Raw genomic sequence first — 18298 nt, forward strand, 5'->3', positions numbered from 1 at the left:
TCTCTATATCACTATGTGTGACCCCCCTCTCTATATCACTATGTGTGACCCCTCTCTATATCACTATGTGTGACCCCTCTCTATATCACTATGTGTGACCCCTCTATATCACTATGTGTGACCTCTCTATATCACTATGTGTGACCTCTCTATATCACTATGTGTGACCCCTCTATATCACTGTGTGTGATCTCTCTCTATATCACTATGTGTGACCCCTCTCTATATCACTATGTGTGACCTCTCTATATCACTATGTGTGACCTCTCTATATCACTATGTGTGACCTCTCTATATCACTATGTGTGACCCCTCTCTATATCACTATGTGTGACCTCTCTATATCACTATGTGTGACCCCTCTCTATATCACTATGTGTGACCTCTCTATATCACTATGTGTGACCCCTCTCTATATCACTATGTGTGACCCCTCTCTATATCACTATGTGTGACCCCTCTATATCACTATGTGTGACCCCTCTATATCACTATGTGTGACCCCTCTCTATATCACTATGTGTGACCTCTCTATATCACTATGTGTGACCCCTCTATATCACTATATGTGACCCCTCTCTATATCACTATGTGTGACCCCTCTCTATATCACTATGTGTGACCCCTCTCTATATCACTATGTGTGACCTCTCTATATCACTATGTGTGACCCCTCTATATCACTATATGTGACCCCTCTCTATATCACTATGTGTGACCTCTCTATATCACTATGTGTGACCCCTCTATATCACTATGTGTGACCTCTCTCTATATCACTGTGTGTGACCCCTCTCTATATCACTATGTGTGACCTCTCTCTATATCACTATGTGTGACCTCTCTATATCACTATGTGTGACCTCTCTATATCACTATGTGTGACCCCTCTCTATATCACTATGTGTGACCCCTCTATATCACTATGTGTGACCCCTCTCTATATCACTATGTGTGACCCCTCTCTATTTCACTATGTGTGACCCCTCTCTATATCACTATATGTGACCCCTCTCTATATCACTATGTGTGACCCCTCTCTATCACTATGTGTGACCCCTGGTATATGACCGGCCATTTATAAAGGAGCAGGAGTCGGGAGTCGGAGTCGGAGTTGCGGGTTACCGACTCCACAGCCCTGGTTGTCTCCTGTATTTACCGTTGTCACCTGACGCTGCAATGCTTTGCAGATCACTTTACAGCAGCCTCCTCTTTTATTGAAGCTTTTCATTAAGAAAAATCCTTTCTAATACAAGCAAAACCCTGAAAAGGCAAACCCGCTCGCTCCCCACTCTTCCCTTAGGGTCCTGGGATATGTATCTGGCTCTTTGTACACAGGAGACCCCCAGCAGACTATGGCTCCCGCTCTACAGTCTGCACCCCTGATCTCAGAGTTTCACCTTCTGCCTCACGAGCGTAGCACAACTGTAAATATTTATAGAACTGGGTGTGAGGTAATGCTGCAGATTGGTCTTGTAGCTGATAAGAATGCCTTAGCTGTCCCATATAACTGGGCAACTAGGCCCGCATCTCTCCAGGTGGAGAGCCCCTCCAGAAGGTGTAGTTCCCCCAGCCATGGGGTGTCCCATATTGATGTGTTAAATGCTGTATACCTCTCTCTGACTCCAGTGCACCTTATGGAGCAGCAGCACGGAGGTATCTGAGGAGCAGCAGCAGGGCGGTATCTGAGGAGCAGCAGCAGGGAGTATCTGAGGAGCAGCAGCAGGGAGGTATCTGAGGAGCAGCAGCAGGGCGGTATCTGAGGAGCAGCAGCAGGGAGGTATCTGAGGAGCAGCAGCAGGGCGGTATCTGAGGAGCAGCAGCAGGGCGGTATCTGAGGAGCAGCAGCAGGGAGGTATCTGAGGAGCAGCAGCAGGGAGGTATCTGAGGAGCAGCAGCAGGGAGGTATCTGAGGAGCAGCAGCAGGGAGGTATCTGAGGAGCAGCAGCAGGGAGGTATCTGAGGAGGAGCATCAGCAGGGAGGTATCTGAGGAGCAGCAGGGAGGTGTCTGAGGAGCAGCAGGGAGGTATCTGAGGAGGAGCAGCAGCAGGGAGGTATCTGAGGAGCAGCAGGGCGGTATCTGAGGAGCAGCAGCAGGGCGGTATCTGAGGAGCAGCAGCAGGGCGGTATCTGAGGAGCAGCAGGGCGGTATCTGAGGAGCAGCAGCAGGGCGGTATCTGAGGAGCAGCAGCAGGGCGGTATCTGAGGAGCAGCAGCAGGGCGGTATCTGAGGAGCAGCAGCAGGGCGGTATCTGAGGAGCAGCAGCAGGGAGGTATCTGAGGAGCAGCAGCAGGGCGGTATCTGAGGAGCAGCAGCAGGGAGGTATCTGAGGAGCAGCAGCAGGGCGGTATCTGAGGAGCAGCAGCAGGGCGGTATCTGAGGAGCAGCAGCAGGGCGGTATCTGAGGAGCAGCAGGGCGGTATCTGAGGAGCAGCAGCAGGGCGGTATCTGAGGAGCAGCAGCAGGGCGGTATCTGAGGAGCAGCAGCAGGGCGGTATCTGAGGAGCAGCAGCAGGGAGGTATCTGAGGAGCAGCAGCAGGGCGGTATCTGAGGAGGAGCAGCAGGGAGGTATCTGAGGAGCAGCAGCAGGGCGGTATCTGAGGAGCAGCAGCAGGGCGGTATCTGAGGAGCAGCAGCAGGGCAGTATCTGAGGAGCAGCAGCAGGGCGGTATCTGAGGAGCAGCAGCAGGGCAGTATCTGAGGAGCAGCAGCAGGGCGGTATCTGAGGAGCAGCAGCAGGGCGGTATCTGAGGAGCAGCAGCAGGGCGGTATCTGAGGAGCAGCAGCAGGGCAGTATCTGAGGAGCAGCAGCAGGGCGGTATCTGAGGAGCAGCAGCAGGGCGGTATCTGAGGAGGAGCAGCAGGGCGGTATCTGAGAAGCAGCAGCAGGGAGGTATCTGAGGAGCAGCAGGGAGGTATCTGAGGAGGAGCAGCAGCAGGGCGGTATCTGAGGAGCAGCAGCAGGGCGGTATTTGAGGAGCAGCAGCAGGGCGGTATCTGAGGAGCAGCAGGGCGGTATCTGAGGAGCAGCAGGGCGGTATCTGAGGAGCAGCAGCAGGGCGGTATCTGAGGAGCAGCAGCAGGGCGGTATCTGAGGAGCAGCAGCAGGGCGGTATCTGAGGAGCAGCAGCAGGGCGGTATCTGAGGAGCAGCAGCAGGGCGGTATCTGAGGAGCAGCAGGGCGGTATCTGAGGAGCAGCAGGGCGGTATCTGAGGAGCAGCAGGGCGGTATCTGAGGAGCAGCAGCAGGGCGGTATCTGAGGAGCAGCAGCAGGGCGGTATCTGAGGAGCAGCAGCAGGGCGGTATCTGAGGAGCAGCAGCAGGGCGGTATCTGAGGAGCAGCAGCAGGGCGGTATCTGAGGAGCAGCAGCAGGGCGGTCTCTGAGGAGCAGCAGCCTATATTTGATTATATAGATGGTAACATCAGCTGTGATCAGTCCCATGTAAATTTCCGGCTCTGTTCACACCTAGAGCGGATTCTGCCCAGCAGAACATTGTGGGAATGCAGCTGGATACAGTTAGAGCTCTCCTTTAGGTCACATGACTGACAATAGGGCGGAGCTGCTGTCAGTTTCCATGGGTTACCAGCAGAATTCTGACAGCAGCTCCGGTGGGCGGCCTCCTGTCATTCGGTGCTTTATTCCCTGCAGGTCCCACGCTGGATCCTGTGGATTTTAGTGGAAATTGCCATTATTGGGTCTGACATGCAGGAAGTGATCGGTACGGCCATCGCCTTCAGTCTGTTGTCAGCCGGGCGGTAAGATCCCTACATATACATCTGTCTCCAGCCCTTTCGATATAGCTATGGGGCCCTGTGGTAGGCACAGTTATGGGGGCCCTGTGGTAGGTACAGTTATGGGGGCCCTGCGGTAGGTACAGTTATGGGGGCCCTGTGGTAGGTACAGTTATGGGGGCCCTGTGGTAAGTACAGTTATGGGGGCCCTGCGGTAGGTACAGTTATGGGGGCCCTGTGGTAGGTACAGTTATGGGGGCCCTGCGGTAGGTACAGTTATGGGGGCCCTGCGGTAGGTACAGTTATGGGGGCCCTGTGGTAGGTACAGTTATGGGGGCCCTGCGGTAGGTACAGTTATGGGGGCCCTGTGGTAGGTACAGTTATGGGGGCCCTGTGGTAGGTACAGTTATGGGGGCCCTGTGGTAGGTACAGTTATGGGGGCCCTGAGGTAGGTACAGTTATGGGGGCCCTGCGGTAGGTACAGTTATGGGGGCCCTGTGGTAGGTACAGTTATGGGGGCCCTGTGGTAGGTACAGTTATGGGGGCCCTGTGGTAGGTACAGTTATGGGGGCCCTGTGGTAGGTACAGTTATGGGGGCCCTGCGGTAGGTACAGTTATGGGGGCCCTGCGGTAGGTACAGTTATGGGGGCCCTGCGGTAGGTACAGTTATGGGGGCCCTGCGGTAGGTACAGTTATGGGGGCCCTGTGGTAGGTACAGTTATGGGGGCCCTGTGGTAGGTACAGTTATGGGGGCCCTGCGGTAGGTACAGTTATGGGGGCCCTGTGGTAGGTACAGTTATGGGGGCCCTGTGGCAGGTACAGTTATGGGGGCCCTGTGGCAGGTACAGTTATGGGGGCCCTGTAGCAGGTACAGTTATGGGGGCCCTGTGGCAGGTACAGTTATGGGGGCCCTGCGGTAGGTACAGTTATGGGGGCCCTGTGGTAGGTACAGTTATGGGGGCCCTGTGGTAGGTACAGTTATGGGGGCCCTGTGGTAGTCTGTTGTCATGGTGTTATATCAGTGTGTGTTGTGTCTGGCAGGATACCTCTATGGGGCGGCGTCCTCATCACCATCGTGGACACGCTCTTCTTCCTTTTCCTGGATAAATATGGTAAGATGGGTTCAATAGATAATATATCTATTAGGGGTGTCAGAGAACTTGTATGAAGATGCCGTCCTCCTCTCCCACATAACAGCGACTGCCAACAGGTGAGGTATAACAGGCGCAGCTACTCCTAACAGGTGAGATATAACAGGAGCAGCTACTGCCAACAGGTGAGGTATAACAGGCGCAGCTACTCCTAACAGGTGAGGTATAACAGGAGCAGCTACTGCCAACAGGTGAGGTATAACAGGCGCAACTACTGCCAACAGGTGAGGTATAACAGGCGCAGCTACTCCCAACAGGTGAGGTATAACAGGCGCAGCTACTCCCAACAGGTGAGGTATAACAGGCGCAGCTACTCCTAACAGGTGAGGTATAACAGGCGCAGCTACTCCCAACAGGTGAGGTATAACAGGAGCAGCTACTGCCAACAGGTGAGATATAACAGGAGCAGCTACTCCCAACAGGTGAGGTATAACAGGCTCAGCTACTCCCAACAGGTGAGGTATAACAGGAGCAGCTACTGCCAACAGGTGAGGGATAACAGGAGCAACTACTCCCAACAGGTGAGATATAACAGGAGCAGCTACTCCCAACAGGTGAGGTATAACAGGCGCAGCTACTGCCAACAGGTGAGATATAACAGGAGCAACAACTCCCAACAGGTGAGGTATAACAGGAGCAGCTACTGCCAACAGGTGAGGTATAACAGGCGCAACTACTGCCAACAGGTGAGGTATAACAGGCGCAGCTACTCCTAACAGGTGAGGTATAACAGGAGCAGCTACTGCCAACAGGTGAGGTATAACAGGCGCAACTACTGCCAACAGGTGAGGTATAACAGGCGCAGCTACTCCCAACAGGTGAGGTATAACAGGCGCAGCTACTCCCAACAGGTGAGGTATAACAGGCGCAGCTACTCCTAACAGGTGAGGTATAACAGGCGCAGCTACTCCCAACAGGTGAGGTATAACAGGAGCAGCTACTGCCAACAGGTGAGATATAACAGGAGCAGCTACTCCAACAGGTGAGGTATAACAGGCTCAGCTACTCCCAACAGGTGAGGTATAACAGGAGCAGCTACTGCCAACAGGTGAGGGATAACAGGAGCAACTACTCCCAACAGGTGAGATATAACAGGAGCAGCTACTCCCAACAGGTGAGGTATAACAGGCGCAGCTACTGCCAACAGGTGAGATATAACAGGAGCAACAACTCCCAACAGGTGAGGTATAACAGGAGCAGCTACTGCCAACAGGTGAGATATAACAGGAGCAGCTACTGCCAACAGGTGAGGTCTAACAGGAGCAACTACTCCCAACAGGTGAGATATAACAGGCGCAGCTACTCCCAACAGGTGAGGTATAACAGATGCAGCTACTGCCAACAGGTGAGATATAACAGGAGCAGGTACTCCCAACAGGTGAGGTATAACAGGAGCAGCTACTCCCAACAGGTGAGGGATAACAGGAGCAGCTACTCCCAACAGGTGAGGTATAACAGAAGCAGCTACTGCCAACAGGTGAGGGATAACAGGAGCAGCTACTCCCAACAGGTGAGGGATAACAGGTGCAGCTACTCCCAACAGGTGAGGTATAACAGGTGCAGCTACTCCCAACAGGTGAGATATAACAGGAGCAGCTACTCCCAACAGGTGAGGTATAACAGGTGCAGCTACTGCCAACAGGTGAGGTATAACAGGTACAGCGACTGGCAACAGGTGAGGTATAACAGGCGCAGCTACTCCCAACAGGTGAGATATAACAGGAGCAGCTACTCCCAACAGGTGAGGGATAACAGGCGCAGCTACTGCCAACAGGTGAGGTATAACAGGAGCAGCTACTCCCAACAGGTGAGGGATAACAGGCGCAGCTACTCCCAACAGGTGAGGTATAACAGGAGCAGCTACTCCCAACAGGTGAGGGATAACAGGAGCAGCTACTGCCAACAGGTGAGGTATAACAGGCGCAGCTACTCCCAACAGGTGAGGTATAACAGGTGCAGCTACTGCCAACAGGTGAGGGATAACAGGAGCAGCTACTGCCAACAGGTGAGGTATAACATAAGCAGCTACTGCCAACAGGTGAGGTATAACAGGCGCAGCTACTGCCAACAGGTGAGGTATAACAGGAGCAGCTACTCCCAACAGGTGAGGTATAACAGGAGCAGCTACTCCCAACAGGTGAGGGATAACAGGAGCAGCTACTCCCAACAGGTGAGGGATAACAGGCGCAGCTACTCCCAACAGGTGAGGGATAACAGGCGCAGCTACTCCCAACAGTTGAGGTATAACAGGCGCAGCTACTCCCAACAGGTGAGGTATAACAGGCGCAGCTACTCCTAACAGGTGAGGGATAACAGGCGCAGCTACTCCCAACAGGTGAGGTATAACAGGAGCAGCTACTCCCAACAGGTGAGGTATAACAGGTGCAGCTACTCCCAACAGGTCAGGTATAACAGGAGCAGCTACTGCCAACAGGTGAGGGATAACAGGAGCAGCTACTGCCAACAGGTGAGGTATAACAGGTGCAGCTACTCCCAACAGGTGAGGTATAACAGGAGCAGCTACTCCCAACAGGTGAGATATAACAGGCGCAGCTACTCCCAACAGGTGAGGTATAACAGGCGCAGCTACTGCCAACAGGTGAGATATAACAGGAGCAGCTACTCCCAACAGGTGAGGTATAACAGGCGCAGCTACTCCCAACAGGTGAGGGATAACAGGAGCAGCTACTCCCAACAGGTGAGGGATAACAGGCGCAGCTACTCCCAACAGGTGAGGTATAACAGGAGCAGCTACTCCCAACAGGTGAGGTATAACAGGAGCAGTTACTGCCAACAGGTGAGGTATAACAGGAGCAGCTACTCCCAACAGGTGAGGTATAACAGGAGCAGCTACTGCCAACAGGTGAGATATAACAGGAGCAGCTACTCCCAACAGGTGAGGTATAACAGGCGCAGCTACTCCCAACAGGTGAGGTATAACAGGAGCAGCTACTCCCAACAGGTGAGATATAACAGGAGCAGCTACTCCCAACAGGTGAGGGATAACAGGCGCAGCTACTGCCAACAGGTGAGGTATAACAGGCACAGCTACTCCTAACAGGTGAGGGATAACAGGCGCAGCTACTCCCAACAGGTGAGGGATAACAGGCGCAGCTACTGCCAACAGGTGAGATATAACAGGCGCAGCTACTCCCAACAGGTGAGGTATAACAGGAGCAGCTACTCCCAACAGGTGAGATATAACAGGAGCAGCTACTGCCAACAGGTGAGATATAACAGGAGCAGCTACTCCCAACAGGTGAGGGATAACAGGAGCAGCTACTGCAAACAGGTGAGGTATAACAGGCGCAGCTACTCCCAACAGGTGAGGTATAACAGGAGCAGCTACTCCCAACAGGTGAGGTATAACAGGCGCAGCTACTCCCAACAGGTGAGGTATAACAGGAGCAGCTACTCCCAACAGGTGAGGTATAACAGGCGCAGCTACTCCCAACAGGTGAGGTATAACAGGCGCAGCTACTCCCAACATGTGAGGGATAACAGGCGCAGCTACTCCCAACAGGTGAGGTATAACAGGCGCAGCTACTCCCAACAGGTGAGGTATAACAGGCGCAGCTACTCCCAACATGTGAGGGATAACAGGTGCAGCTACTCCCAACAGGTGAGGGATAACAGGCGCAGCTACTCCCAACAGGTGAGGGATAACAGGTGCAGCTACTCCCAACAGGTGAGGGATAACAGGTGCAGCTACTGCCAACAGGTGAGGTATAACAGGCGCAGCTACTCCCAACAGGTGAGGTATAACAGGCGCAGCTACTCCCAACAGGTGAGGTATAACAGGCACAGCTACTCCCAACAGGTGAGGTATAACAGGCGCAGCTACTCCCAACATGTGAGGGATAACAGGTGCAGCTACTCCCAACAGGTGAGGGATAACAGGTGCAGCTACTGCCAACAGGTGAGGTATAACAGGCGCAGCTACTCCCAACAGGTGAGGTATAACAGGCGCAGCTACTCCCAACAGGTGAGGTATAACAGGTGCAGCTACTCACAGCAGATGAAGTGTAAAAAACTACTTTATTAAAAAAGATAAAAACATGTATAAAAGGGTCAGCATGACGGGTTTCTAGACTGGAGCGGTCTCGTCATCACATGCTGGAGTAGCGGGAGTAGTTGTGTGGTGCGCTGCTATGAGGCTAGACCGGTCTTTTGCTGGATGGTAACGTGTGACGCCACTTCTGTGGTGGTTGGTCGGTATACAGCTCAGCCAGGTGTTAGGTTGTTGTGACGCCAGTGCCGGTTGGGCGCACAGGTATGGAGGCACCTGCTTTTATTTTAGATAGGCTGGCTATACCCTTTCCCTGTGGTCGGTAACCTGCTGAGCTGTTTGGGGGTCCCTTGGGCGCGGTGGTCCGGAGTAGTGACCCACCTGGACTATTGGCACCGCCACCCACATAAAGGGGAGATGACCCAAGGAGGAAGAAATGGCTGTGTAGGTGCTTAGAGAAAAACCACCGAGTCCAGTAAAAGTAAATAAACTGTTCTTTACTGCAGGAAGGCTTAGTACAGGGGTATACAGGAGGATAGTGACTTGATAATATACTTTAATCTTTAGTAACACGATCTGTGCTGAGCTCAAGGAGAGGTACAGCTGTGCTGACTGAGTTGTGTGCTCAGAGGTAGAGAGGAGGATGTCGAAAGAGTCCCAACCCAGGGTAGAAGTGTGCTCTGCCGGAACTTTAGAAGGAGAATAAGTAGAATACTTGAGAGTAGAGAGAATACTTGTGCCCATGTTTTGACTCTTTAATCTTTGCACCACCAATAGCCCACCAGTGTTGGGCGACCTGTCCTAGAGGGTGACACAAGCCCCAGACCTTGTTGCCTGGGATGAGCAGAGTGGTCAGAGTTCTCTGACGACACCTGTGCTGTGCAATACAGCACGTAGGCTTCTAGTAACTTTGCTCTATCCGGATCAGTTCCTCTTTCTTCAGGATACTGTCCTACACTTTTAAACTGGTTTTCTGTGTGGATTGGGATAATCCCTGACTTGTCCTCTCTAAGTATGTGTTCAGCGCTGCATAGTGTGTGGATGTGCTGCTGTCAAGAAAAGCGTGCCAAGATGTCTTATGAACTCACTAAAGGTGTGGCTACATTTCCTCTCCCCATGTGACTTCCTCTTACAGCGTCTGTAACGTGTGCTGTGAGTGGGTGAGAAGAGATTGCAAGAGAAAAAGAACGATAGAGAAAGGTTGAAAAGAGAAAGAGCTCCCATTGGGGTGCACCGATCCTAGAAACAATAACACTTTAGTTACCTACTGCTGTGCAATACAGGTACACAATATACATACTAGCCACTAGTCTAGTGGCAGAACTTAGCTACTATGTCACTACCACTTTTACTTTGAAGTACAGACTTTTGTGAGGGGTGTAAAGACAAAAAACACCCGTGGTGGGACACTACATACTCCCCAACTTTGAAAAAGCCGTCCACGGCGTAACACCTGGAGAAAAAGGTTGGACAAAAGTAAAAGGCACAGCAAAGGTTATATCCTGAATGGTAATATTAATATTTAACACTACCAAGAACAATAACAATGAGAACAGTGCAGGAAGAATTCAATTGTCCATAGTGCAAACTACTTCATAACTGGTCATCACGAGTCCTTAAGAGCAACACAATCAGGTGCTGCAGGTCCATTTAGTCCATGGCTTTGGCACAACATCCTTAACTAACCAGAATCATTTTTTAACTACATTAATGCACACAACAGGGGAATAATAAAAATCAAGGGGCAAACTAAACAAATCCCAGGTCATGGTAGCATGCAGGAGGTTGACCTTTGTTGATCCTGGTAGATCTTGGTAGGAGAGCTATATCTTCTTGGAGGACAAGAGAGTCCGCTGGTTAATAGGAAGAGGGGTGATCTGGCCTTCTTGGCTGAGCATAGGGAACCTCTGTTGGAACTGGACTGGTAGTCAAAGTGCAGGGTAGGTGGAGAGGTTCTGCATTGAGGAGGATGGAAGGCCGGCGGGCTGCAGTAGGATGTACTTTGGTGGTTTCAGCAGTTAGTGGCCTAGCACATAGACTTATCACTGCAGAGCTTCAGACGGCAATTTTCCAGCTTTTTGAATCTAGTACACGCCAGCAGCTTCATGTGGGATGGAGATTTCTGTGTAGGGATCTTCTTCCCACTGGGGATCAAGTTTCCCAGAACGATGGCCATCTTTTAGCCAGACCGTCTTCCTCTTGCCGGTGGTGAGCTTCCTCCATCCTGCCATCTCTTGTGCTTCCTTAATTCTTCTCTGGCGTTTGTGAACCCAGTCTGTTTGTGGTAGTAGGATAGGAGAATCTATGACTTGAATAAGGCCCTGTCGCCCCAACATCAAGTAGAAGGGAGTGTAGCCAGTAGAACAATGGACATTGTTATTATAGACTTCCACCAATTCTCCCAGAAGTCCCGGACATTCGCCTGGCTTGGATACGGCAGCTGTTCTCAGCATGTTCATGACCACTTGGTTCTTGCGTTCACAAATTCTATTTCCATGTGGGTGATCCGCGTAGTTCTAAGTGTCCTGCACCCCTGGTACTGGCATAATGCTTGGAAGAGCTGAGAGGATGGCTTCAGGGCAGCCATAGTGTTTGATGTGCGGCTGATACAGCATGAAGTCTGTGCTCCTGGCTGTCAAGTCTCTTACTGGAATCACTACTGCCCCCTTGCTGTAGTGGTCAATCATGGTCGGGGCGTAGCTGTAGCCGGATCTTGTGGGGGCCATTCATATGGTCTATGGCCACAATCTCTCCTGGTCTGGAGGTGCTGATGGGATGTAGGCGCTCTGGTATCTGTCCTCTCTCTTTTGGCAAGATTGCAATCGGGGTAATCTAGTCACCAACCTTCAATATCAGTCATCATAGCGACCCCAGCCCAGACTATACTGGTGTATATACCCCCAGCCCAGACTATACCCGGTGTATATACCCCCAGCCCAGACTATACCCGGTGTAACAGAGTATATACCCCCAGCCCAGACTATATACCCGGTGTATATACCCCCAGCCCAGACTATACCCGGTGTATATACCCCCAGCCCAGACTGTACCCGGTGTAACAGAGTATATACCCCCAGCCCAGACTATACCCGGTGTATATACCCCCAGCCCAGACTGTACCCGGTGTAACAGAGTATATACCCCCAGCCCAGACTGTACCCGGTGTATATACCCCCAGCCCAGACTATACCCGGTGTATATACCCCCAGCCCAGACTATACCCGGTGTATATACCCCCAGCCCAGACTATACCCGGTGTATATACCCCCAGCCCAGACTATACCCGGTGTATATACCCCCAGCCCAGACTATACCCGGTGTATATACCCCCAGCCCAGACTATACCCGGTGTATATACCCCCAGCCCAGACTATACCCGGTGTATATACCCCCAGCCCAGACTGTACCCGGTGTAACAGAGTATATACCCCCAGCCCAGACTGTACCCGGTGTAACAGAGTATATACCCCCAGCCCAGACTATACCCAGTGTAACAGAGTATATACCCCCAGCCCAGACTATACCCAGTGTAACAGAGTATATACCTCCAGCCCAGACTATACCCGGTGTATATACCCCCAGCCCAGACTATACCCGGTGTAACAGAGTATATACCCCCAGCCCAGACTATACCCGGTGTAACAGAGTATATACCCCCAGCCCAGACTATACCCAGTGTAACAGAGTATATACCCCCAGCCCAGACTATACCCGGTGTATATACCCCCAGCCCAGACTATACCCGGTGTAACAGAGTATATACCCCCAGCCCAGACTATACCCAATGTAATAGAGTATATACCCCCAGCCCAGACTATACCCGGTGTATATACCCCCAGCCCAGACTATACCCAGTGTAACAGAGTATATACCCCCAGCCCAGACTATACCCGGTGTATATACCCCCAGCCCAGACTGTACCCGGTGTAACAGAGTATATACCCCCAGCCCAGACTATACCCGATGTATCAGAGTATATACCCCCAGCCCAGACTATACCCGGTGTAACAGAGTATATACCCCCAGGCCAGACTATACCCAGTGTAATAGAGTATATACCCCCAGCCCAGACTATACCCAGTGTAATAGAGTATATACCCCCAGCCCAGACTATACCCGGTGTAACAGAGTATATACCCCAGCCCAGACTATACCCAGTGTAATAGAGTATATACCCCCAGCCCAGACTATACCCGGTGTAACAGAGTATATACCCCCAGCCCAGACTATACCCGGTGTAACAGAGTATATACCCCCAGCCCAGACTATACCCGGTGTAACAGAGTATATACCCCCAGCCCGGACTCTACCCGGTGTAACAGAGTATATACCCCCAGCCCAGACTATACCCGGTGTATATACCCCCAGCCCAGACTATACCCAGTGTAACAGAGTATATACCCCCAGCCCAGACTATACCCGGTGTAACAGAGTATATACCCCCAGCCCAGACTATATACCCGGTGTATATACCCCCAGCCCAGACTATACCCAGTGTAACAGAGTATATACCCCCAGCCCGGACTATACCCGGTGTATATACCCCCAGCCCAGACTATACCCGGTGTAACAGAGTATATACCCCCAGCCCAGACTATACCCGGTGTAACAGAGTATATACCCCCAGCCCAGACTATACCCGGTGTAACAGAGTATATACCCCCAGCCCAGACTATACCCGGTGTAACAGAGTATATACCCCCAGCCCAGACTATACCCAGTGTAATAGAGTATATACCCCCAGCCCAGACTATACCCGGTGTAACAGGCCAGAGTATATACCCCCAGCCCAGACTATACCCGGTGTAACAGAGTATATACCCCCAGCCCAGACTATACCCGGTGTAACAGAGTATATACCCCCAGCCTAGACTATACCGGTGTATATACCCCCAGCCCTGACTATACCCGGTGTAACAGAGTATATACCCCCAGCCCAGACTATACCCGGTGTAACAGAGTATATACCCCAGCCCAGACTATACCCGGTGTAACAGAGTATATACCCCCAGCCCAGACTATACCCGGTGTAACAGAGTATATACCCCCAGCCCAGACTATACCCAGTGTATATAGCCCCAGCCCAGACTATACCCGGGTATATTTCGGCCTAGGCCAATTCCTCCCCCTCAGGCCATTTTATACCCCATGATATCAGCAGCAGTCAGTGACAGACACAAGAAATACTTCATTTCTCTTCATGTTATTGGGGATTCGGCTTTGTCTGTGATATTAGTGAGAAGCCGCTGATGGAAATCTTATAAGTCTAAATACATTGGGGCAGATTAATCATTGTTTGCACTACAGATGAGCGAACCTCGAGCATTCGGCCTAGCGGGGGCTACTGAAGTTGGATAAAGCTCTTAAAGGGGCAGTGCGGCGGTAAAAAATTATTCACAGAATAACACACATTACAAAGTTATACAACTTTGTAATGTATGTTATGTCTGTGAATGGCCCCCTTCCCCGTGTCCCACCACCCCCACCCGTGTACCTGGAAGTGTAGTACATTACGTCATCAGCCGCTGAGCCGCGATTGGCCGAGCACAGTAATGAGGCTGAGCAGCTGAGGACGCGGCCGGCACTCGGGAAGATCGGAGGTGTTTGGGCCGGCCGGCCAAAGATGACGTTTGGCACAAGATAAATCATTAGATTTATCATGGGTAAATTTTCAGTTTTTGCACAAAATCCTCCCCTAGCGAAGCTTTTTAGCAAAGCTGTGTTAGGCCGGGTTCACACTGCATTTTTGCAGTCTGTTTTTTTCCATCCACTTTTTGCAAAAATCGGATGAAAAATGGATTTGTGTGCCTCCGTTTTGATCCGTTTTTTCCATTGACTTCCATAATAAAAAAAAAGGATAAAAAAGGGATCAAAATGCATCAGTTTTTTAGTTGTTCACAAAAATATGGTCCGCCACATTATTATGTACACTAAGGGTACAAACACACACACCGTATACGCAGCAGATACGCAACAAATACGCAGCAGATTTGATGCTGTGTTCAGTTATTTAGATCTAATCTGCTGCGTATTTGCTGCGTATTTGCTGCGTATTTGCTGCGTATTTGCTGCGTATTTGCTGCGTATCGCAGCAGTAAATACGCTGTGTATACGGTGTGTGGGTTTATACCCTTAAAAAAGATACGTTTTGATTCATTTTAAATCCGTTTTTCTTTTTTACAAAAATCAAAGAAAAAAAACGGACAGCAAAAAATGCTGTGTGAATCCGGCCTTAGACATAAAAGATCTATCAAGGCCCTTGCGTCTAATAATGATTTTTGCGCAACAACCGTAAAATTTTGCGCAGCCCATACAGAGCACCGCCTGCTCAAAAAAATGTGTGGATGATAAATGCCGCCATAGACTTTTATTAGTACAACCAGAAGAACTCGGCCGTTCATAATATAAGGAAATCAGAACATCCTGAAACTATAACTTTACATTGGCCAATTATCGGGTGAATATGAGTCAGTCACCTGATCAGCACATGACGTGTAATACAGCGATCAGCACATGTTATACAGCGATCAGCACATGTAATACACCGATCAGCACATGTAATACACCGATCAGCACATGACGTGTAATACACCGATCAGCACATGTAATACACCGATCAGCACATGTAATACACCGATCAGCATATGACGTGTAATACACCGATCAGCACATGTAATACACCGATCAGCACATGTAATACACCGATCAGCACATGGCGTGTAATACACCGATCAGCACATGTAATACACCGATCAGCACATGGCGTGTAATACACCGATCAGCACATGTAATACACCGATCAGCACATGTAATACACCGATCAGCACATGTTATACAGCGATCAGCACATGGCGTGTAATACACCGATCAGCACATGGCGTGTAATACACCGATCAGCACATGTAATACACCGATCAGCACATGTAATACACCAATCAGTACATGTAATACACCGATCAGCACATGTAATACACCGATCAGCACATGTAATACACCGATCAGCACATGGCGTTTAATACACCGATCAGCACATGTAATACACCGATCAGCACATGGCGTGTAATACACCGATCAGCACATGTAATACACCGATCAGCACATGACGTGTAATACACTGATCAGCACATGGCGTGTAATACACCGATCAGCACATGTAATACACCGATCAGCACATGTAATACACCGATCAGCACATGTAATACACCGATCAGCACATGTAATACACCGATCAGCACATGTAATACACCGATCAGTACATGGCGTGTAATACACCGATCAGCACATGTAATACAGCGATCAGCACATGTAATACACCGATCAGCACATGGCATGTAATACACCGATCAGCACATGTAATACACCGATCAGCACATGGCGTGTAATACACCGATCAGCATATGGCGTGTAATACACCGATCAGCACATGTAATACACCGATCAGCACATGTAATACACCGATCAGCACATGTAATACACCGATCAGCACATGACGTGTAATACACCGATCAGCACATGTAATACACCGATCAGCACATGACGTGTAATACACCGATCAGCACATGTAATACACCGATCAGCACATGGCGTGTAATACACCGATCAGCACATGTAATACACCGATCAGCACATGTAATACACCGATCAGCACATGGTGTGTAATACACCGATCAGCACATGTAATACACCGATCAGCACATGTAATACACCGATCAGCACATGTTATACAGCGATCAGCACATGTAATACACCGATCAGCACATGTAATACACTGATCAGCACATGTTATACAGCGATCAGCACATGGCGTGTAATACACCGATCAGCACATGGCGTGTAATACACCGATCAGCACATGTAATACACCGATCAGTACATGGCGTGTAATACACCGATCAGCACATGACGTGTAATACACCGATCAGCACATGTAATACACCGATCAGCACATGTAATACACCAATCAGCACATGTAATACACCGATCAGCACATGTAATACACCGATCAGCACATGTAATACACCGATCAGCACATGTAATACACCGATCAGCACATGTAATACACCGATCAGCACATGTAATACACCGATCAGCACATGGCGTGTAATACACCGATCAGCACATGTAATACACCGATCAGCACATGTAATACACCGATCAGCACATGTAATACACCGATCAGCACATGTAATACACCGATCAGCACATGTAATACACCGATCAGCACATGTAATACACCGATCAGCACATGGCGTGTAATACACCGATCAGCACATGTAATACACCGATCAGCACATGTAATACACCGATCAGCACATGTAATACACCGATCAGCACATGTAATACACCGATCAGCACATGACATGTAATACACCGATCAGCACATGTAATACACCGATCAGCACATGACGTGTAATACACCGATCAGCACATGTAATACACCGATCAGCACATGTAATACACCGATCAGCACATGTAATACACCGATCAGCACATGTAATACACCGATCAGCACATGACGTGTAATACACCGATCAGTACATGGAATACACCGATCAGCACATGTAATACACCGATCAGCACATGTAATACACCGATCAGCACATGACATGTAATACATCGATCAGCACATGGCATGTAATACACCGATCAGCACATGTAATACACCGATCAGCACATGACATGTAATACACCGATCAGCACATGACATGTAATACACCGATCAGCACATGTAATACACCGATCAGCACATGACATGTAATACACCGATCAGCACATGGCGTGTAATACACCGATAAGCACATGGCGTGTAATACACAGATCAGCACATGACATGTAATACACCGATCAGCACATGTAATACACCGATCAGCACATGTAATACACCGATCAGCACATGGCGTGTAATACACCGATCAGCACATGTAATACACCGATCAGCACATGGAGTGTAATACACCGATCAGCACATGTAATACACCGATCAGCACATGTAATACACCGATCAGCACATGGCGTGTAATACACCGATCAGCACATGGCGTGTAATACACCGATCAGCACATGTAATACACCGATCAGCACATGGCATGTAATACAGCGATCAGCACATGTAATACACCGATCAGCACATGTAATACACTGATCAGCACATGTAATACACCGATCAGCACATGTAATACACCGATCAGCACATGTAATACACCGATCAGCACATGTAATACACCGATCAGTACATGTAATACACCAATCAGTACATGACATGTAATACACCGATCAGCACATGTAATACACCGATCAGCACATGTAATACACCGATCAGCACATGGCGTGTAATACACCGATCAGCACATGTAATACACCGATCAGCACATGTAATACACCGATCAGCACATGTCGTGTAA

At 49.9% G+C, this 18298-nt stretch overlaps 1 long non-coding RNA gene across 1 annotated transcript in view; it reads left to right on the top strand.

Moving 5' to 3' along the window:
- Positions 1-3680: 3680 nt before the first annotated feature.
- Positions 3681-18298, top strand: part of LOC138781283 (uncharacterized) — a 43602-nt gene continuing 28984 nt past the window's right edge. The window contains exons 1-2 of the long non-coding RNA XR_011361462.1: positions 3681-3761; positions 4779-4849. This is a non-coding gene — a long non-coding RNA (uncharacterized lncRNA). The remainder of the gene's footprint in view (positions 3762-4778; positions 4850-18298) is intronic.

Source organism: Dendropsophus ebraccatus, unplaced genomic scaffold, assembly GCF_027789765.1.
Source record: "Dendropsophus ebraccatus isolate aDenEbr1 unplaced genomic scaffold, aDenEbr1.pat pat_scaffold_969_ctg1, whole genome shotgun sequence".
NCBI lineage: Eukaryota > Metazoa > Chordata > Amphibia > Anura > Hylidae > Dendropsophus > Dendropsophus ebraccatus.